This window comes from Cololabis saira, chromosome 2 (genome assembly GCF_033807715.1).
Source record: "Cololabis saira isolate AMF1-May2022 chromosome 2, fColSai1.1, whole genome shotgun sequence".
Lineage (NCBI taxonomy): Eukaryota > Metazoa > Chordata > Actinopteri > Beloniformes > Belonidae > Cololabis > Cololabis saira.
Window position 1 is genome coordinate 54,813,018 of NC_084588.1, and position 23,408 is coordinate 54,836,425.

The 23,408-nt window shown below is 43.3% G+C and overlaps 1 protein-coding gene and 2 non-coding genes across 3 annotated transcripts in view; all 3 read right to left on the minus strand.

The window, feature by feature from the left end:
- LOC133418390 (NACHT, LRR and PYD domains-containing protein 4-like) overlaps positions 1-23,408 on the minus strand; it is a 398,000-nt gene that overhangs the window by 361,999 nt on the left and 12,593 nt on the right. The gene's annotated exons all lie outside the window — the stretch shown is intronic.
- Positions 8,168-8,239, minus strand: trnaa-cgc (transfer RNA alanine (anticodon CGC)). The gene has a single exon. It is a non-coding gene; the product is annotated as a tRNA-Ala (tRNA).
- On the minus strand, positions 8,392-8,463 carry trnag-ucc (transfer RNA glycine (anticodon UCC)). The gene has a single exon. It is a non-coding gene; the product is annotated as a tRNA-Gly (tRNA).

Consider the following 23,408-nt stretch of genomic DNA (forward strand, 5'->3'; position numbering starts at 1 on the left):
AAGGGTCCCTTAATTAACGTTAGTTAATGCATTATTAAGCATTAATTAACAGTTTAATAATAGTTAAATAACCATTATTATGTATTACTTAACATTAATTAGCATATTAGTTAATGCATTAATAAACAGTTAGTTAATGCATTATTAAGCATTAATTAACAGTGTAATAATAGTTAAATAACCATTATTATGTATTACTTAACATTAATTAGCATATTAGTTAATGCATTAATAAACAGTTAATTAATGCCTACTGCTCAGAGTTAATTAATACATTAGTAAGCATTAATAAACGTTACATGATGTAATTATTTATCCTTACGTATGCATTACTTAGTATTAAGTAATACATTAGTTAATACATAAGTAAAACCTTAATAATGTCCCTAGTAATCATTTACTAATGGTGTTTATTTGGAGTGAATATGCATTAAGTAACAGCTACCTAATACATCTACTAATCATTCGCTAATGGTGTACATGTTTACTGGATGGGCATTATTAAACAACTATTTAGAGTCTTAAGTAATCATTTCCTAATGGTGCTGTGTATGTTATCAGGTAGCTTACCTGACCTTATGAACGGTAACCTGACATAAACCTTAATAAATGTATAGGAGTGGCTCATAACCATTACTTAACCATTAGTAAAGGCTTGCTGGACCCTTATTGTAAAGTGTAACACATGTATCCCTTAGGTAACACATTATTAATGCTTAACTGCCTCATAAGCATTACTTAACCATAATCAACCATTAGTAAATACTATTCTGGACCCTTATTGTAAAGTGTAACACATTTATCCCTTAGGTAACACATTATTAATGCTTAACTGCCTCATAAGCATTACTTAACCATAATTAACCATTAGTAAAGGCTTGCTGGACCCTTATTGTAAAGTGTAACACATTTATCCCTTAGGTAACACATTATTAATGCTTAACTGCCTCATAAGCATTACTTGACCATAGTTAACCATTAGTAAATTAAGCAATCACATATAAAGAAGTTTACACTTTTTATTTAAAACAAAATAAAACAGATAACAGATAACATTTGTTATATGTATACATCTTATACATATATATATATATATATATATATATATATATATATATATATATATATATATATATATATATATATATATATATATATATATATATATACACACATCTGTGATAACAGATACGTAACAACAATTCACACAGAGGAGAGCTTTGAACAAACATTATTTAGTAACATAATACAATAACACAGTATGATAGGCTGGCATAATTTTATCATCCTTCATTTTATGTATTGTAGCAGAAATGACTTCAGTGGCCTTTATAACCTCCTTGCATCTTTTAGCAAAGTCTGCCACCGTCTCCCCCTTCTCCACCTGATCATGTTCTTCTGGAGCAGCTATTGCGAGCTCGGCAATCGCTGCAGTCCTCACAATAGTAAGTCTGTCTACTCGATACTTCTCGAAGGATTTGGCCATATTCTTCCCCATCTGGAAAATGGCAAGGACTTCCTTGTACCGCTTCACCACATCACCTGGTCCTCCAACTAATATAAACACACAAGAACAAGAAGGAATGTATCATTTGAATCATGAGATTGATGAGAAGAAAAAAACAAATCATTGTATTTTACTGTTAATGTTCAATGTACCGTGAGACACACTAATCCCATATGTGACACCTCAACACAGTGTAGAAGGATATTCTGGCACAACTTCACCAAGGTACATGGAAACACCATGACACACACAGGGAATTATCAAGGCTAAATTGGGAGAAAAAGAGGGGAAAATGCTAAATAAAAATGGACACATTTGGGGTGAATCATTTTTGGAAATGAACATTCATTTGGACCGTACTGGTCCTTCTGGTACATCCCTCTATCAGCGTGCAGGGCTTGAATTTAGCACTCGCCACTTGCCATTTGCGACCCAAATTCCTCAAGTGGCGAGACAGATTTTCTTGCCACTTGGCTAGTTAGAAAAATCGAGATTCCCAACTTTTGTGCCATTTATAAATCAAATTGAGATTCCCAATACTGTGCGCACCATTGCACCTTTTTATTTTTCATTCTTGATGTCAACTCCGGGTGAACCGTCTGAGTCTGACTCTGAAGAATGAATAGTAAACACTCTGAAGAACAACTGGAGAAAATGGACCAATGCAATGTCTCAGTTTGACCAGCAGGGGACACACTGTATAGTTCCTTAAATGGTTTAGCTGTTGTCTTGTGGTTGTCTTAAGACAGACTAGGTTGGTTGTTGTAGTCTTAATAAGACACTTTCGAGCTAATAATAAAAAGGCTGCTTGTTTTTAAATTCACTTGTTCGTTCTCATTTGGACATTTTTATCCAGCCCAGAATAAACACATTATTTATACAATACACCTGCTGCATTATAGAATATACAGACAAGACAGGATCAAAGTGTTACTTTGAAGGTGTAATGCTATATATTCCTCCATAAATGTTAGATTTACAATTAAGTAGGCAACTACTGAAATTAAATTATACAAGAACACATCATGCAATCTCATTTTCCACCAATAGTATAGTAGTACACTACTGAATGATAATTGTAGCGTATAGAAAAACAGGATTGATGTAATATGGTACTACGATGACTGCTATATACAAGTGATGTCGAAATACAAAAGTAAACGTTTTGGTTTTGGCTAGTAAAAAATCTGGTTGGCTAATAACTTTTTTCATCTACTAGCCACTTGGCTAGTAAGTCAAAAAGTTAATTTCAAGCCCTGTCAGCTTGTCATGAGAGATTGATCTACTTGTAGGGACAACAGACACATACAGCTCAAGCCAGCCAAGAAATACGTTTCACATACCCCGCAGGCGAGAGCGATGTTTGCTTTTCTTCGCCTTTTTCTCCTTATCCTGTCAGAGCTGGATTCAGAGCTGGATTCAGAGTCATCCTCAATGTCGTCTTTACTGTCATGCTGCATCTCAGATCCCCTCATCGCTTCATCATCACTGTCTTCTCTTCTGGACTGTTGAGCCTCCTTGAGAAATGTCAAAGCTATGGATGCAAGGATTGATAGTTGATTACATCAGTTTGATTGCTTATTGTATACAAACACCTACAACAACAAACACAGCTATGACACAACTTTCGCACCCACAGCGTACACACCCATCATTCTTTAACCCTCAAGCATCCCTTAAAATTAATATACACTTTTTACCCATAGTCCAAATTTGCCTCATTGACTACCATCTCATAAAAGTGCAATAAAAATGTAATACATATTTATTTTCACTTTCACCACATAAAATCTTTTCAACAACTTCAGACCTAGCCATAGATATAGTTAATTATAATCTTGATAATCCTGATTTTTTTCAATAGGAAAATCACAAAATATGCAATATTTTCAAAAATTAGGTTCAAAGTGAAATATATTACAGCATTGACTATGTCAATAATTGATAACATTTATTTTGATGCATTATTATTTTTGGAACAATGAGAGTTCATTTAAAAAAACTTACACTCTTTACCTTCATGTCCAAATTTGCCCCATTGACTCCGATTATAACCACATATTCTTTATGTACTATAATTCTTACCTATTATAATTTTTTTCAGACGAATTCCTTATAAATCTAAGCCTCTACCTTCAAAATACAGAGAAAACAGGTTTTATGTCTGGTGACCCCCCCAAAACTAGCAGGGGCAGCAGAGCTTCATCACATCAAGTTTCAGTGACGTCTCATCCATCCCGCTCCCGTGTTTAGTTGGAGTCTTCCATTTAAAAAAGTGTCAGCCTCCACAAGGTGTATTAGCTTCTACACACACCCTTTCAGTTACATGACTGAGAAGTCAGTCTTTCAAATTTACCGACGTAAACTTCTTCTTCTCCATTATTCAAGTGTTACTGAGTCAAATATGCAGCATCTTTTTGAAAAGTTTACATTTTGTCAGAATGATGTATTTGTTATGACAACTTGAATTGTGAACTTTTCAAAAAAAGTGTCATAAAGTTAACATTAAGAGCTAACAGTTTAACGTAGTTAGATTAATCTTACCATGTTTTCCAGATGAATTTCCCTTTTCCGCTTTTTCCTTGTGCGTGGTTATCCTGGTCCTGTGAGGTGAGACTCCGAGCTCATCCATCTTGGGACGCTTCTGTAGATGGGGCCGCGGTCAGTACGCGCAAAGAAAAAAGTGCGGCGTGCGGCGTTCAGGCCAATTCGGAACTAAGGCTTTTAACTAAGGCCTAATATTGGTGCTCCTAATCGGGAAATTCAGAATCTTCTTGGAGAATCAGTTTTCTGACATCACACAACAATGTCTAATGTCAATGTCTGGAACGCTTTGAAGACAGAAATGGGAGTTTTCAATGGGGAAACCCAGAGTTCTGAGGTGTCATGAACGCAGCATTAGCGCGCACCAGAACTCAGAAGTTATCGCGGTGTAACCTGGGTGTAACTGTCTTGAAGGAGGAGCAGAATTTTCTGGCAGGACGGACAGTAATTTTAACAGGATAGCCACTTACCAAGCTGCACGTTTCATTTTAGGAGCACACGGCATCCGTGGGTTAAAGTCAGCAAACAAGTTGAGTGAGCTGACAGAAGGCAAAAAAAAAACACAAACACCTCAAACTAATTGAATGGCTCCAAAAGAAAAGAAATACTGAGATGGAAAGTCAAGTGCAACCGGTGTCATCACAAAATGAAGCTGAAGAAAAAGATGGTGGATCTGTGGACCGATTTGAATGGTAGGTAACTTTGGCTAAAATTGTGGGATAACTTTTTTGGTTATTATTATTATTATTATTATTATTATTATTATTATTATTATTCGCCAGCTTGATTTCATGATGGACAACATTGCTGCATCCTCAAGAACCCTTTCAAGAATGGCAAAGCAACGGGAGGTCTGCGTGACAGCGATGGAGAGGCTGCATCATAGAGAAGGACAGAGAATTGGGGGAAGGAGCATTTTGTGGTGATAGATGAGTCACTTCAGACATAAAAGAAAGGTAACTTTTTATATTAACTGCTACAAATTGTTAGGCTGCTAATTATGACTTAGTCTTGTGATGCCCAACGTTCAGGTCGAGACTGGACAAGACTTGAATGTCTGGGGAAGTTAGTGCAGGATTTTGTAATAGTGCTACCGCTGGCTGCTACCGCTGGTTGCAACCAACTTCCTTGAAAAGGTAAAATAGGTAAAATAGGCAGGTTAAATAAGAGTTTTCTTTTTCTTGCTCCTTTCTGAACATGGATAAAGATGCAATTGTTTGCTATTTCCTTTGGTACAATTTGAATGTTTCGATGGGCAGAACAAGTAAATGAAATTAAATGAAAATCTGTGTTAGTCTTTCGTCCTCAACCAATGATTGGTTAGCTCTGCTTTGCACACACCTTACCAGAAACGTCAGCAATGTTAGCAACGAAAGGCCCACCCTAAAAGACTGTTGGTTGGTTTTGCAACACTGTTTTTTTTTTAAACTCACAAAACGTTTCCACCCAGACACCCGCTTATTTTTACAAAATTGAGGTGGAACTTCCCCAGACAATCATTTTGAAATATTAGAGTTTGGAAACGAGACTAGTTATAACCACATCACCAATGTGGAAAAATTAATTAGTATATTCAAAGATTCAGTATGTAAAATTTGATCAGAATTTTGAGGTAAAACATTACAAAATCATGTGCAATTATCAGAAATATGTTTAGAAAGAAGAGTTTAAATGTTATGTCAAAGACATTTACCAATTGAAGATGCAAAAGGCACCAAATACAAGCGCAACAGTAAAAGTTGGTGGCGAAGTGCAAATATGCGGCCTCCAGCAGGGAGCAGGGTGCGGATTTTTATTTTAAAAGTTGTACCAGCGCTCCTGCTCCATCCCACTCCAATTAAGCTCCAGGGCCACCCATACCTGACCCACAACCAGCTTGTTTTCTAGCTGGATCTGTTTGTTATCGAAAAGTATGTAATTGATTAAATTATTATTCAAACTGTGGGAGGGAAGAGATCTGAAACAGAACTCATACTGGAATCTGACGATGCCAGGTTTGGGTTTAAGTGTACAACGCTGCACAGGTCTGTGAGCAAGGAGCAAGAAAATTCTCACCTGCTCTGTTTCCCTCACATGCTCTGGTCCACCATCCACATGTAGAGACCTATACTGTATTTTTTAGCCTGGTATTTGGCTGTACTTTGTGTGTATAAAAAGAGTTAAAAACTGCAAGATCTAACTGCTGTCTGAGCGTCGATCAGCTGAGCCAGAGCACAATGGGTGGGGCGCTACACAGCTGTAGCAGCATGTGTGTATGTTTTATAACATCGGCAAGAAAAAAAAACATTGTTGATTGTCTTCTCAATCGCAGTGAAACGATTGGATTGCCGATCGACAGAAGCCAAGTTGAAACAGCAGCCCATCATTTATAATGTTCATGCTTATAGTGATGAAAAACAGAATGGGACAGAATCATTCCTATAGAAACTCTTAAATTTGGCTATAGTAATCATCCATTCCATGGAAATCTTGCATTCTACTTTGTCTAATCAGATTTGTCAACTTTATTCCTGCTAACATTATAAATTTATCTGACACAAGGTTAATAATCTTGTTTCTTGTTCTGTCATTTTCCCCAAAACACAGTATGGAAGGGGCAGGATGGCTGGGGGCTGGAAGCGGAGGAAGTGGGTGTTCGGGATGCTGGGGGTGCAAAGCACGCGGAGGCGGCCAGGGCGAAGACATCCAGAGACGCCGGTGCTTCCCTTGGTGGACAAGAGGGGGAGGAGGGAACTGGTGCCACTCATAGCTCATCATGTCAAAAGGGAGCAGACATTTCCAGGGAGGATAAACAGAGGGTAGCCTATCATACTGTGTTATTGTATTATGTTACTAAATAATGTTTGTTCAAAGATCTCCTCTGTGCGAATTGTTGTTACGTATCTGTTATCACAGATGTGTGTGTATACATATAACAAATGTTATCTGTTAAAATCTGTTTTATTTTGTTTTAAATAAAAAGTGTAAACTTATTTATATGTGATTGCTTAATTTACTAATGGTTAACTATGGTTAAGTAATGCTTATGAGGCAGTTAAGCATTAATAATGTGTTACCTAAGGGATAAATGTGTTACACTTTACAATAAGGGTCCAGCAAGCCTTTACTAATGGTTAAGTAATGGTTATGAGCCACTCCTATACATTTATTAAGGTTTATGTCAGGTTACCGTTCATAAGGTCAGGTAAGCTACCTGATAACATACACAGCACCATTAGGAAATTATTACTTAAGACTCTAAATAGTTGTTTAATAATGCCCATCCAGTAAACATGTACACCATTAGCGAATGATTAGTAGATGTATTAGGTAGCTGTTACTTAATGCTTATTCACTCCAAATAAACACCATTAGTAAATGATTACTATGGACATTATTAATGTTTTACTTATGTATTAACTAATGTATTACTTGATACTAAGTAATGCATACATAAGGATAAATAATTACATCATATAACGTTTATTAATGCTTACTAATGTATTAATTAACTCTGAGCAGTAGGCATTAATTAACTGTTTATTAATGCATTAACTAATATGCTAATTAATGTTAAGTAATACATAATAATGGTTATTTAACTATTATTAAACTGTTAATTAATGCTTAATAATGCATTAACTAACGTTAATTAAGGGACCCTTATTGTAAAGTGTTACTGAAAATCCCAGTAGATCGGCAGGTTCTGAAATACTCAGACCAGCCCGTCTGTTACCAACAACCATGCCACGTTGAAAGTCACTGAAATCACCGCACTTCCCCATTCCGATGCTTGGTTAGAACTACAGGAGATTCTCTTGACCATGTCTAGGTGCCTAATTGCATTGAGTTGCTGCCATGTGATTGGCTGGTTAGAAATTTTCATTGAAGTGCAGTTGGAGACGTTATTTTACCTAATAAAGGGGCTGGTGAGTGTAAATGCATACATATGTATGTGTCCCATGTATACTCCTCATGACCATTAAAGCTTTTTGAAGGCATTGATGTTAAATAACAAGCAGCAAGTCCAATTCATCTTGTGAGTTTGTCTAAGTGTGAACATAATTCATCCTTTATGTAACAATCAGTGTTGCTGATTACTCTTTCTTACTTCATGCGTTTTATTAACACAATTAATGGAGATGCCGGGGATTGAACCCGGGGCCTCATACATGCGAAGCATGCGCTCTACCACTGAGCTACATCCCCTTCGAAGGTTGATCCTGACAGGAAAATAGTGAGGTGGCATATCCAGCCCTGTATCCAGTGGAAGTGGCCTATTTATTTCTATCCCTCCAAAATCCAAACCTGATAGATGAATGTTGAAACGTGAAAATTTAGATTTTTCACAAAAGACATGCTGCGATGGCCGGGAATCGAACCCGGGTCAACTGCTTGGAAGGCAGCTATGCTCTCCACTATACCACCATCGCACAGATGTGGCACATAAACGTCATAATTTCGGCAACACAGGGCAAAACCGGATTTCAATGGGACTGAGGTTTGTCTGTCCGCTTTGCAGCAAAAGGCAGGACTAGATGACTAGATGCTGGGGGACCCTAACCTCAACAATGCTGCTTCTTTGCTTTGCTCTGTTTTGAATTAACTTGGACATCAGTGCTTTTCTGGACTTCAGGGTGAATTATGACCTGGACTGTCTGTGTGAAATTCCGAAGGTGGCAATGTAGCATAACTCCTCCTAACCTTTAAACAGAGAGGGTAAATTTGATTAGCCAGAATAAAGCGTTTAAATTCATGGGCTGATTGTAAACTGGATATGTATTTATTCAGCCTTACTTGAAACAACCAGATTTCAGGATCCTGCTCCTTTGAGCCCCACTGGATCAATCTTGCCGGATTGCTTTTGAACAATGGTGTCCTGAGGGTTAGAGATGAGTCTATATACAATCAATGGCCAATTTATTAGGTACACCTTGCTAGTACTGGGTTGGACGCCCTGTTCCCTTCAGAACTGTGTTAATCCTTCGTTGCATAGATTTAACAAGGTACTGGAAACATTTCTCAGAGAGTTTGGTCCATATTGACATGATGGCATCACGCAGTTGCTGCAGATTTGTCAGCTGCACATCCATGATGTGAATTTCCCGTTCCACCACATCGTGTTCTATAAGTTTGAGATCTGGTGACTGTGGAGGCCATTTGAGGACAGTGAACTCATTGTCATGTTGGGCGTGGGTTCAAATCCCACCACTGCCATCAAGTTTTCAAAGATATGTTATATGATGACTATTTGTTACATCAAACACTAAACTGTCTTTGTGATGATCATCGTTTTGGTAAAAACAACAAATATTGACTGTTACAGGAATCTTTCTGAAACTATGTATACGCTGTCATTCCTTAACTTCTGCGATCGGCATGGTCCACTGCAACTCTGAGCTCAAACAATCCACCAGCATCATCCTCCCAATAACTTGGATTACAGGCGTGCGGCAATGCACACGGAAGGGACGTTTCACTTTTTTCGGTCTTTTGAGATGAGTTTGACACGTCCAAACGAAGCAGGCTATGATAAGAAACAAGCTCTGGTCCATTTAAAGTGGATGTCTCAAGGGATTCAACAGAGCAAAATACAAGGGACTCAATGATGTTCTCACCTCAATGTCCTTTGTTGTCAATATTGGAGTGATGTATGATGCCCTCACAGAACTAAGTGATCTGTCGAGGCTGCTCCAAAACAGAGACATGACGCTGCCTGAAGCAGACAAGCTGCTGACTCAACAGGTTCGAGTCTTTGAGTCAATGCTTTCCTTACCAGGCCAATTCACAAAAAGGGTTCTTCAAGCTCAGACAGAGGGGTCCTTCAAGAAAGTAGCCCTGCATGACAATCCAAGAATTGTGAGGATCAATGCAGGACAGTTCTTCCGCAGTATGGCTGAAAACATCAAATGCAGGATGTCTCCAACAACTTCCTCTCATGTCTTTCCTCTTTTGTTGGTAAATCCCTAGGTAGTGTAAACTCTAGTGTGTTAGAGTCAGTAGTCATAGTTGCAGCTATAGACTATAATAGTTAGTCTCAAATAGGCCTATGCTGCAGGGGGGACCGACATGATCCGCTGGGCGGTGCCTCTCACCCTTCTTCTCCTCTCCTCTTCCCTTCCTCTCTTCTCCATTTCCATTTTTATTTATTATAAGTATCTCATAGCTATCGTTTTTGTCCATCGTTCCTGTAGTTTCTTGTGCCGGCCCCCTTTTTTCTCTTTTGTGCATGTTTGCAGGCCGGAGCCTCGGGAGCTGCGTTCTGGCCTGTGGTCCCAGTCCCCCCCCCCATCCCCGGTCAACCGATTGCTGCTTCCACCTGCCTACGTGGATGTCTGCTGTGTGCTGCTGACGCCCCCCCCCCCCCTCCCTCCCTCGATCATCCTGTTGCTGCTACCACCTGCCTGCTGTGCTGCTGACATCCCCGACCCCCAGTCATGCCTTCGGCAGGAGGGTCCCCCCTTATGAGCCTGGTCCTGCTCAAGGTTTCTTCCCTCCTAAAGGAGAGTTTTTCCTTGCCACTGTTTGGATTAAGGCTTTTCTCCCACTAGGGGAGTTTTTACCTGCCATTGTTTATGTAATAATTGCTCAGGGGTTTATGTTTATGTTTATGTTCATGTTCTGGATCTCTGGAAAGCGTCTAGAGACATCTGTTGTATTAGACGCTATATAAATAAAATTGAATTGAATTGAATTGAATTGAATTGACCAGGACCAGGACTCAGACCTGGACCAGGATTCAGACCTGGACCAGGACTCAGACCTGGACCAGGACCAGGACTCAGACCTGGACCAGGACCAGGATTCAGACCTGGACCAGGACTCAGACCTTGACCAGGACTCAGACCTGGACCAGGACCAGACCAGGACCACGACCAGACCAATACCCAGCAGGAAACATGTTACATTCAGATGTTTAACAAGCACATGCAACATAAAAGGTCATTTACATTTATCTAAACATGTTTTGCACAGAAATATGTACATATTTTATTCTCTTTTTGGTATGACAATACTGGACCAGATCAACTTATCCCTAAACTTAGGATATTTACCTCATGTTTTTAAAGTTGCAGTAAATAAACCTTTCCTTAAAAAACTGGTTTCAAGAGTACTTGAATACTTTTAATTTAAACATGTTGCTGGTGTTTTTACATGTTGGATGTTACATGAATATTTCCGTCTTCTCACTTCATTTTTACATCAACAGCTTTGAAAACTGAAGGAATCAAATTAAAACAATCAGATAAATCAATCAAATATCATACAAACTGGAAAAGTTGAATGTAAAATGGAAATGTTTCGATTTGAAGCTCAAACTTTGTTTCAGGGAAGAAACAAGACTTTAAGAATCTAAACGTGAAGACAAACATGAAAACATTTAGAGACAGAATCAATAATAAAACAAGAATAATGAGATACAAATCTAATTTATGATCAAATATCAACAGTCCAGTAAATTATTTAATGTTTAAATGTGAAAAAGATCAAATAAAATACAATAAACCAAAAAACTAAAAGTTAACAGTGATTATCTTGATCATCATCATCATCATCATCATCATCATCATCATCATCATCATCATCATCATCATCATGGAGACTCTGAGGAACCAGAACCAGAGACCAAGTCCAGGATCCAACAGAGACAGTTTATCTGACAGGAGACTCTTGAGACTAAACTGGACCCAGAGACACTGAACCAGAACTGAACCAGAATCCAAATCCAGCACAGAGCGGTTCAGTGAAGCTGGTGTTGAAGGTGTGGAGGTGGATCAGTCTGTCAGAGACTTCATAGAAGGACAGAGTTCCAGCAGGAACGTCCACGTACACTGCTACTCTGCCAGAGTCTGAAGATGGAGATGGAGATGAGGAGGTGGATGTGTCTCTGTTATTGTGACGGACATAGTACTGATCACCTGGATTACTTTCCAGACTCCAGGAATGATCGTTTCCTCCAAACATACAGTCATAAGAGATTCCTCTCCTGCTGATTCTTTTGTAATTCACTGATACAGAAACTTGTCCGCTCCACTGGACCTCCCAGTAACAGCGACCCGTCAGAACTTCTCTACACAGCAGCTGAGGACGATCATCAAACCCGTCTGGATGATCAGGATATGATTGATCTTCCTCCACAAACATCATCTTCCTGTTGTCATCAGACAGTTGGATGTTTTTGTTTACTGTGTTTGTGTCGATGGTGAGTTGACAGGAATCTGATGGAGAGAACAAACAAGCAGCTGCAGTTATTATTGATCAGTTATTGATCATTGATGAACTCATGAACGAGTGAAGATGGTTGAATAAAAACACACTTACACTTCCTCAGACCTCCTGGTGTCAGCCATCGTTGTCCAGCAGGCTCCACCCTGGAAGGAGGAGGAGGATCAGACCAGCTCAGTCTCTCTCGGAGGAAGCAGAGATGTCAGAGCCCCCACATCACCTGTTGGACACTCCCGTATCCACTACACCCCCCCATCACCTGTTGGACACTCCTGTATCCACTACACCCCCCCCCCATCACCTGTTGGACACTCCCGTATCCACTACACCCCCCCCCCCCCATCACCTGTTGGACACTCCTGTATCCACTACACCCCCCCCCCCCCCCCCCCCCATCACCTGTTGGACACTCCTGTATCCACTACACCCCCCCCCCCCCCCCATCACCTGTTGGACACTCCTGTATCCACTACACCCCCCCCCCCATCACCTGTTGGACACTCCTGTATCCACTACACCCCCCATCACCTGTTGGACACTCCTGTATCCACTACACCCCCCCATCACCTGTTGGACACTCCTGTATCCACTACACCCCCCCCATCACCTGTTGGACACTCCCGTATCCACTACATCCCACCACAGCCCTGAGCAATTACCTGAGGTGGAGGAAAACCCCCACACCTGCTCCACCATGACCACCAACATAGCCCCCCCCCCCACACCCAGCAGTGTGTCCTACCTGAGAGTGTCCTACCTGAGAGTGTGTCCTACCTGAGAGTGTGTCCTACCTGAGAGTGTCCTACCTGAGAGTGTGTCCTACCTGAGAGTGTCCTACCTGAGAGTGTCCTACCTGAGAGTGTGTCCTACCTGAGAGTGTGTCCTACCTGAGAGTGTCCTACCTGAGAGTGTCCTACCTGAGAGTGTCCTACCTGAGAGTGTGTCCTACCTGAGAGTGTGTCCTACCTGAGAGTGTCCTACCTGAGAGTGTGTCCTACCTGAGAGTGTCCTACCTGAGAGTGTCCTACCTGAGAGTGTGTCCTACCTGAGAGTGTGTCCTACCTGAGAGTGTCCTACCTGAGAGTGTCCTACCTGAGAGTGTCCTACCTGGGGGTGTCCTACCTGAGAGTGTCCTACCTGAGTGTGTCCTACCTGAGTGTGTCCTACCTGAGAGTGTCCTACCTGAGAGTGTCCAATCTCCAGCGGGGATCCTCCAGTCTAGACAGAAGCTTCCCTGCTGACTCTCCTGGATGGTTGTAGCTCAGGTCCAGCTCTCTCAGGTGGGAGGGGTTGGAGGTCAGAGCTGAGACCAGAGAAGCACTTCCTTCCTCTGAGATCAGACAGCCTGACAGCCTGCAGACACACAACACAGGTCTGCTGCATGTTCTCTGCTCAGGTGTCCTGCTGCAGAAACGTTTAGCAGCAGGTTATCTGGACCTGGAGAAGACTTGAATGAATCCTGACCTGAGAGACTCCAGGTGACAGTGTGGACTCTCCAGTCCAGGACACAGCTGCTCCAGACCAGAATCCTGCAGGTCGTTTTCGCTCAGGTCCAGTTCTGTCAGACTGGAGGACTGAGAGCTGAGGACTGAGGACAGAAGTGGACAGATGTCCTCTGAGAGGTTACAGCCACTCAGTCTGCAGATGGAAGAAAAGAACAACAACCAGGTTATTTCAATGTTGTGGAAGAAAATGTAGTTGTGTCTCCAACTGTTCTGCTGGTCTTCAGTAAAGTTTGTTAAATCACATTTCAGCAACAAACAATTCAAAACAAAACAAAACCAGCTCATGGTTGATTTCACGTCCACGACAACTCTGAGGATGGTGAATGTGTCACGTCAGGAGAGTTTATAGGAAACAATACATCTATTTGTAACATGACTGATGGACAGTCGGCTCAGCTGATGGTCATCCACCACCACTTCCTCATCCCTCATCGTCATGGTAACAGTCATCAGTGGGTTGTAGTGACCCGGCGTCGCTAAACGCAGTAATCCTGTATTTCTCCAGGGAATCAACATGTGGAAGTAGATATTCTGCTGGAAACCTGAATCCTGCTGCTGCACAGCTGGATGATGTTGTTAACAGAACTACAGCTTCAGTGTCAACAACGTAGGACGGTGTCGTCCCTCAGGAACAGAAGGTGAAAGGTCAGAGCAGGTCGGCCCCATGGTTTAATTCACAACTGCAGGTTTTAAAGCAGACCTCCAGAAAGATGGAGAGAAAGTGTCGTTCCCATAACTTAATCAAGATTACATTAATCAAGAATCAATAATATGGTACTGATTAGACCGCACTGAGGTTTAAATATTTGATTTCTGTGTGGAGTGTTGAGGTGGATTTGTAGTAAAGTGGGTTCTACCAGTAAAACTGGACTGAAGTGAATTATATGCTGCAAGGGAGTCAGCAGGAAAAGCCTTGAATGAATCCTGACCTGAGAGACTCCAGGTGACAGTGTGGACTCTCCAGTCCAGGACACAGCTTCTTCAGTCCAGAATCCTGCAGGTCGTTGTTGCTCAGGTCCAGTTCTATCAGACTGGAGGACTGAGAGCTGAGAACTGAGGACAGAAGTGGACAGATGTTCCCTGAGAGTTTACAGTCACTCAGTCTGCAGACGAAAGAAAAGAACAACAACCAGGTTATTTCACTGTTGTGTTTCCTTGTCAGAGTTCATGCTTGTGTGTGATTTTAGGTCCAATGTGTCATTAAAGTATCTCAAAATAGAAAGAACCAATGTAAACTCACTCATGTGAGGTTCTGCTGAAAAAAAGACCCAAACAAGTGAAGAAAACATGAAATCTGGAGGTAAAACCGGAGTAGTCAGAAACTAGCCTCCACTCCAGAGGTCCAACATGTGTCTGTTGGTACTTACAGAACTTTCTTGGAGGCTTTGACCACCGGCAACAATCTCCGTAGAGCCAACTCTGAAGCTGAGAACTTCTTCAGGTCAAACACCTCCAGATCTCCTGATGACAGTAAGATGAAGACCAGAGCCGACCACTCAGCAGGAGACAGATAATCTGTGGAGAGACGTCCAGACCTCAGGAACCGTTGGACCTCCTCCACCAGAGACCGATCGTTCAGTTCATTCAGACAGTGGAACAGGTTGATGCTTCTCTCAGCAGACAGATCCCCACTGATCTTCTCCTTGATGTATTCGATAGTTTTCTGTGAACTTCTTTGGTTTGATGTCATCAGACCTCGTAGGAGGTTCTGATTGGTCTCCAGTGAAAGACCCATGAGGAAGCGGAGGAACAAGTCCAGGTGTCCGTTTGGACTCTGTAAGGCCTTGTCCACAGCTGTCTGATAGAGCTGAGTCTCTGTGTTCTTTTGTTCCTCCAGCAGGTTGACTCCAGACCTGATGAAGGTCTGATGGACATGAAGAGCAGCCAGAAACTCCTGGACACTCAGATGGATGAAGCAGAAGACCTGGTCCTGGTACAGGCTGCTCTCCTCTCTAAAGATCTGGGTGAACACTCCTGAGTACACTGAAGCCTCTCTGACATCGATGCCACACTCTCTCAGGTCTGGTTCATAGAAGATCAGGTTTCCTTTCTGCAGCTGCTCAAAAGCCAGTTTTCCCAGAGACTCCACCATCTTCCTGCTCTCTGGACTCCAGTGTGGATCCGTCCCAGCTCCTCCGTCATACTTGACCTTCTTCAGTTTGGCCTGGACCACCAGGAAGCGGATGTACATCTCAGTCAGGGTCTTGGGCAGCCCCCCTCCCTCTCTGGTTTCCAGGACGTTCTCCAGGACGTTCTCCAGGACCGTAGCAGTGATCCAGCAGAAGACTGGGATGTGGCACATGATGTGGAGGCTCCGTGATGTCTTGATGTGGGAGATGATCCTGCTGGTCTTCTCCTCTTCTCTGAACCTCTTCCTGAAGTATTCCTCCTTCTGTGGGTCAGTGAACCCTCTGACTTCTGTCACCATGTCAACACATTCAGGAGGGATCTGATTGGCTGCTGCGGGTCGTGTGGTGATCCAGAGATGAGCAGAAGGAAGCAGGTTCCCCCTGATGAGGTTTGTCAGCAGCACGTCCACTGAGGTGGACATTCTGGGGTCACTGACGATTGTAGAGTTGTGGAAGTCCAGAGGAAGTCGACTCTCATCCAGACCGTCAAAGATGAACACGACCTGGAACTCTTCAAAGCTGCAGATTCCTCTGGTTTCAGAGAAGAATCCATGAACTAGTTCCACCAAGCTGAACTTCTCCTCTCTCAGCACATTCAGCTCTCTGAAGGTGAATGGAAGCAGGAACTTGATTTCCTGGTTGGTTCTGCCTTCAGCCCAGTCCAGACTGAACTTCTGTGTTAGGACTGTTTTCCCGATGCCGGCCACTCCCTTCGTCATCACCGTTCTGATTGGTCCTCCTCTTCCAGGTGGGGGTTTAAAGATGTCTTCCTGTCTGATGGCTGTTTCTGCTCCGTCTGGTTTCCTGGAAGCTGCTTCAATCTGTCTGACTTCATGTTCATCGTTGACCTCTCCGGTCCCTCCCTCTGTGATGTAGAGCTCCGTGTAGATCTGCTCCAGAAGGGTTTTCTTTCCTGCTTTAATGATCCCCTCAGACACATGCTGGTGCTTCTTCTGCAGCTTAGATTTCAGCCGCATTTTACAAACTTCAGCAAAAGTACCTTAATAAAAGTGGAAAAAAAAACAATTAGTGTTTATAAAGTTCACCTTAATTCTCCAAAAGAATCAGGATGTGAACCAACACTGATCAACTCAGAATCACTTTTACCACCAAAACACCACTGAACATTCAGGACGTGGAAGTGACAAGAACATCTGGGGTCCTGGAGTTTCTAGTACCAGGATGTTTGCAGTACAGCCCTGATTTAAACCAACGTAGAGCTGTAAAGGGACAACTCTACGTTGGTTTAAATCATATCTATCTGACAGGTTCCAGTTTGTCCATGCACATGAGGTTTCTTCAGAACAGTCAAGGGTCTGTTATGGTGTTCCGCAGGGTTCAGTGCTAGGGCCAATCTTGTTCAGTTTATACATGCAGCCATTGGGAAGTATAATCCAGAATCACGGCATACACTTTCATTGATATGCTGATGATACGCAGCTCTATTTGTCTATGAAGCCGGATGAGACAGAACCGTTAGTTAAACTTCAGGCATGTCTTAGGGACATCAAGGACTGGATGTCCAGAAATTTCCTGCTTCTAAATTCAGATAAAACAGAGGTTATCATTCTTGGTCCAGAGCATCTTAGGAAGGGATTAGATGGTGTTGCGATGGCTTCCAGTGCAACTGTGAGAAACCTTGGTGTTATTTTCGATCAGGATTTGTCGTTTAAACCATATGTTAATCAGGTTTGTAAAATAGCGTTTTTCCATCTCCGTAATATTGCAAAAATTAGGAAAATCCTCTCGCAGAGTGATGCAGAAAAACTAGTTCATGCGTTTGTATCTTCTAGACTAGATTACTGTAATGTGTTATTAGCAGGATGTCGAGGTAATTTGCTGAATAGGCTCCAGCTGATCCAAAATGCAGCAGCGCGAGTGCTAACAGGAATCAGCAGGAGAGACCACGTCTCACCAGTGTTAGCGTCGCTCCATTGGCTACCTGTAAAATTCAGAATCCAATTTAAAATTTTATTACTTGCGTATAAAGCCCAAAATGGCTTAGCTCCACAATATTTGCAAGACCTGATAGAGCCTTATGTTCCGGGCAGAGCTCTCCGTTCTCAGAGTGCAGGTTTACTCGTAGTTCCTACAGTATCTAAATGTAGATTTGGAGGGCGGGCATTCTGCTATCAGGCACCATTACTATGGAACCAACTTCCAATCTGGGTTAAGGAGGCTGACACCACCTCCACCTTTAAAAATAAACTTAAAACATTTCTGTTTAGTAAAGCCTATAGTTAGTGTTTAGTAAACCTCTAGCTGGTGTTGGTAAATCTCTAGGTAGTGTAAACTCTAGTGTGTTAGAGTTGCTCCTGTAGTTTTTTGTGATGCCCCCCCCCCCCCCCTTTTCTTCTCTTTTTTCCCTTTTGTACATGATGCAGCATCCTCTGCCGGTGGCGAAGAGCATCTTCACAACACCGGAACCTGCAGCGTGGGAGTGAGACGGGCAGGGTAACGGCCCCTTCGGGCAGGGGAGAAGGTTTGTCAATCAAGACTCCTCTCCCTGGCCCTGCCCCTTCTCAACCTTTCCCCGACCCTGCACCTCAACCTGGGACTTGCTGATTGGGCCAGAGCTTCGGGAGCTGTGTGCTGGCCTGCGATCCCCACCCCCGGTCATCCCGTTGCTGCTTCCACCTGCCTGCTGTGCTGTTGCCGTCCCCGACCCCCAGTCTGGCCCTCGGCAGGAGGGTCCCCCCTTATGATCCTGGTCCTGGTCCAGGTTTCTTCCCTCCTAAAGGGGAGTTTTTCTTGCCACTTTTTGGCTTAAGGTTTTTCTCCCACTAGGGGAGTTTTTACCTGCCATTGTTTATGTAATAATTGCTCGGGGGTCTATGTTGATGTTCTGGGTCTCTGGAAAGTGTCTAGAGACAACTTTTGTTGTATTAGACGCTATATAAATAAAATTGAATTGAATGGGTTCTGGGTTTGTGGGTTGTTGTGTTCTTGTTATGGTGTCTGTGAAGTGGACTTTCCAGGTTTAGGATTTGAAAACACCAGATGATGATCTGATCAAATAATCTCTACAACCATCAAGACAATCTGGAGTTCAGCAGGATTCCTGGAAGAGGAAACCAGGACTACAATCTTCCAGTTATCTTGTGGTTTTGGTCGGTTAAACATATTTATGCTGTCCTGTACAGGGAGGGTACTACTCTAGGGGGGGTACCATGTGGGGACGAATGTTCTGGCTGATCTGTGAATGTTGTTCATCTCCTGAGGGATTCTGGGTCATTTATCCAGCATCTGGTCCTCCGGTCGCCGTCGTCCTCCGAGAAACACCAGCAGGAAAGTGGATCACAGCGCGTTAGCCAGCCTAGCCAGGTCGGCTAGCGTTAGCTTCACCAACCAACACTCCGACGTCAACTTTGGTCTCCTCAACACCCGCTCTCTTACCGGCAAAGGACAGCTACTCCAGGACCTCCTCACCGACCGTAAGCTCGACTGTCTCTGTCTCTGTGAGACTTGGCAAACCCCTGACGACTATTCACAACTCAACGAATGCATTCCACCCGGCTTTGTTTACACCAGCAAACCACGTCTCTCCGGAAGAGGAGGCGGTCTCGCCATCTTGCATCGCGAGACTTGGAAAGCTACTGTCGTTCCCATGCCAACTGAGTCACAATCCTTCGAGGCCGTGGCTCTGCAATTGAATGGACCCATTCCTACCATTTTAGTTAATATTTACCGTCCCCCCAAACCAAACAAGGATTTTATTAATGATTTCACCACACTTCTCACTCACATCTGTGCACTTTCACCCAATATAATTCTGCTTGGCAACATAAATATTCACTTGGACAATAATAATCTTGCTCTCACCAAGGACTTCATTTCATGCCTGGACAGTTTTGGACTCAAACAATTTATCAATTTCCCCACACACTGTAAAGGACACTCATTGGACACCGTTTACTGCTCTGGTTTCACTCCCCTCAACTTCTCTGCTGCTGACCTCCCCTTCTCTGACCACAAACTCATCTCATTTAACCTCAGTCTAATCCTGTCCAAAACCAAGGAATCCCGTGTCATAACCCTCCGTAACACCAAAAACATAAACCCAGATGACCTCACAACAGGTCTTGAAAATCTCTCCATCATTACCCCCCCATACACCCCAGACCAGCTAGTAAGTCATTACAATGACGGCCTCCACTCCCTGCTCAACTCACTTGCCCCCCTCAAAACCCGGAACATCACTTTTCGCCACTCTGCCCCCTGGTTCTCCCCCCACCTGCGCCAGCTGAAGGCCAAAGGCCGTCAGCTGGAGCGGCTTCACCATAAAACTGGTCTCACCATCCACCAACAAATGTATCATGCCCACATCCTACAGTATAAAAACGCCATCTCCTCAGCCAAAAACATATACTTTGCAGCCAAAATCAATGCCGGTGCCGGGAACACCCGAGCTTTGTTTTCTGTCATTAATAACTCCCTCCGCCCCCCTGACTCCCTCCCCCCACACTTCTACTCCACAGACTACTGCAACTCCATTATGTAATTTTTCAATGCTAAAATATCCACCATTCACCAGCAACTAGCCCCCCTCACATCCGGTTGTCATCCTCCCTATGTTCCAAACCCCCCAGTCTCTGTACCTCTCTCCTGTTTCCAACTCCCCTCTCCCACAGACCTCTCCAAACTCATCCGGACTTCCAAACCAACAACATGTCAACTCGACCCCCTGCCATCCCCCCTTGTCATAGCTTCCCTTCTCTCTATACTTCCCCTGATAACAGCCATTATTCACTCATCTCTCACATCTGGTTCTGTCCCATCCCCACTCAAAAATGCCTCTATCACACCGTTACTAAAGAAACCTGGTTCAGACCCCAACAATTTCAATAATCTCCGCCCCATCTCCAATCTACCATTCCTCTCAAAAATCCTGGAAAAAGTTGTCGCCCTCAACTACAGGCCCACCTCTCCACCAACAACCTCTACGAACAGTTTCAATCCGGTTTCCGCGTCCGCCACAGCACAGAAACAGCACTCATTAAAATCACAAACGACCTCCTGTTGGCATCTGACTCTGGACATTTATCCATCCTCATACTCCTCGACATGACCGCAGCATTTGACACCATCTCACACTCCATCCTCCTCGACCGCCTAGCATCCATTGGCATATCTGACACACCCCTACACTGGTTCCACTCCTACCTCACCAACCGCACCCAGTTTATACAGTTAAAATCATTTTCATCCCATTCCTCTCCCCTCTCCTCTGGTGTTCCCCAGGGCTCTGTCCTCGGCCCCATTCTATTCATCATCTACCTCCTCCCACTTGGCTCAATATTCCGTAAACATAACATCAACTTTCATTGCTACGCGGACGACACCCAGCTCTATATCTCCTCCAAACCCACCCCCACCCTCCCACCTCCCTCCCTCTGTGACTGTCTCCATGACATCAAAGACTGGTTCACCTCATCCCTCCTCAAACTAAACTGCAATAAAACTTAGTTAGCCCTCATTGGCACCAAAACCACACTCACCAAACAGCCCAGCTTCACACTCACCATAGACCAGTGATTCTTAACCATAGGGCCGCGGCCCAACGTTGGGCCGCGAGCGCCCTCTAGAGGGCCGCAAAAAAAATTAAGTTTTGTACGTGTGGGCCGCGGGGGCCGCGGGACTGCATAGCAACTCATGACCAAATGAGGAGAAGACACTCAGCTAGCTGTACGTGTAATAGTAAGAGAAATGGTGTGTATTTACAGAAAAAATCATTTATTTTGCACAGAGTACGTTTAGATCGACCAGGATCAGGGATTCTACGGCGTAGGCTCTCCGTCGATTTACGCGGAACCATAATTCAGGTTTAAGGCGGACGTAATTGAAGCCACCATGAGAAGGGGGAAGGGGGGCGTGATTTGCCAGTGATTGCCCGGCGGCGGATCCGTGGCGGGACACCTGGGGTGTACGGGGAGACCTGGGGCTCGCTGCCCGAGAAGGAGACGAGACTCCCGGGGGAGCTGCCCCGCAGAGGCGGGCCGGAGAGCCGGAGGAGCCGCCCGACTGAGCGGGAGCCGACGCGTCCCCGCGGCCGCGGAGGTCGGCTGCCGCCCGGGCGGCGGCGGGCTCCGTCGTTACTGCTGAAGATGCGTGGGCTGAAGTGTCTGCTGGACTGGACTGTTGTTGCAAAAGCATCGGAAAGTGACTGGGCTGCAGCGCGGAGAGCTGCGGGCTCGTGCCCAGCTGATCAGGCTCGGATGAAGCCCGACACGCTGAGTCCTGACAACTGATTCATTTAATATCTTAAATAAAATAAATCTTAAAACACCCATGTTTGAGTCCAGATACAGCTGTGAGGCAGCTTTCTCCACAATGAACATAATTAAAACTAAATATCGTTCCAGGTTCACCAGCACCTTCACATGCATATGAGAACCTGACACCATCCAGCCCAGATTTAAAGTCCTGGCAGGAGAAATTAGAGCTCAGTTCTCTCACTGAACGACAGAACGTGGGGGCATACGATTAAGGGGAAGAAAGACAAACTGCAAAACTGTTCAATTGCTAAGATGTGTTTATATTCATTTATTATAAAAATGTGTTGAGACAATTAACAAAGAAAAGGGGAAATTCAAACTGCTGGTAGAGAAATAAAATAAGATAGCATTTGAAAAATAAAATAAAATCAATTTTATTTTTAAGAGAAAAAAATATGTGTAATTCAAGTTACACATGTTAAGTGGCAAATATTTTTGAAATGTACTTTTTTAATATAACAGTCAGATGCAGATGTTGATACAACTATGAGGCTACTTGAATATATACACACACATAATATATATATATATATATATATATATATATATATATATATATATATATATATATATATATATATATATATATATATATATATATATATATATATATATATATATATATATACATAGATACATATATATATTCTCTAAATGGACCTCTTAAAGTTTTAGTTGAATACCCCTGCTATACAATTTTAATATTTAATGGGCCCCGGGCCACTCTGTACTGAAAAAATTGGGCCCCAAGGTCAGAAAGGTTAAGAACCCCTGCCATAGACAACTCCTCGGTTTCCCTCTCCCCTCAGCTCAAGAGCCTGGGTGTCGTCCTCGACAGTACCCTCTCATTCCACACACAAATAAATCACCAGTCCGCCTACTTCCACCTCCGCAACATAAACCGCCTCCGCCCCTCACTCACCCCCAACAGCACTGCCATCCTGGTTCACTCTCTGGTCACCTCCCGTCTCGATTATTGCAACTCCCTTCTATTCGGTCTCCCCCACAAACTCCTCCATAAAATCGAGGTGGTCCAGAATGCTTCAACCCGCATCATTACCAAAACCCCTGCCATCTCCCACATCACCCCCGTTCTCCACCAACTCCACTGGCTTCACATCAAATACCGCATAGACTACAAAATCCTCATCAACACTTTCAATGCCATCCATAATCTTGCCCCCCCTTACCTGTCAGACCTCATCCATATCAACACTCCCACCCGGTCACTCAGGTCTGCCTC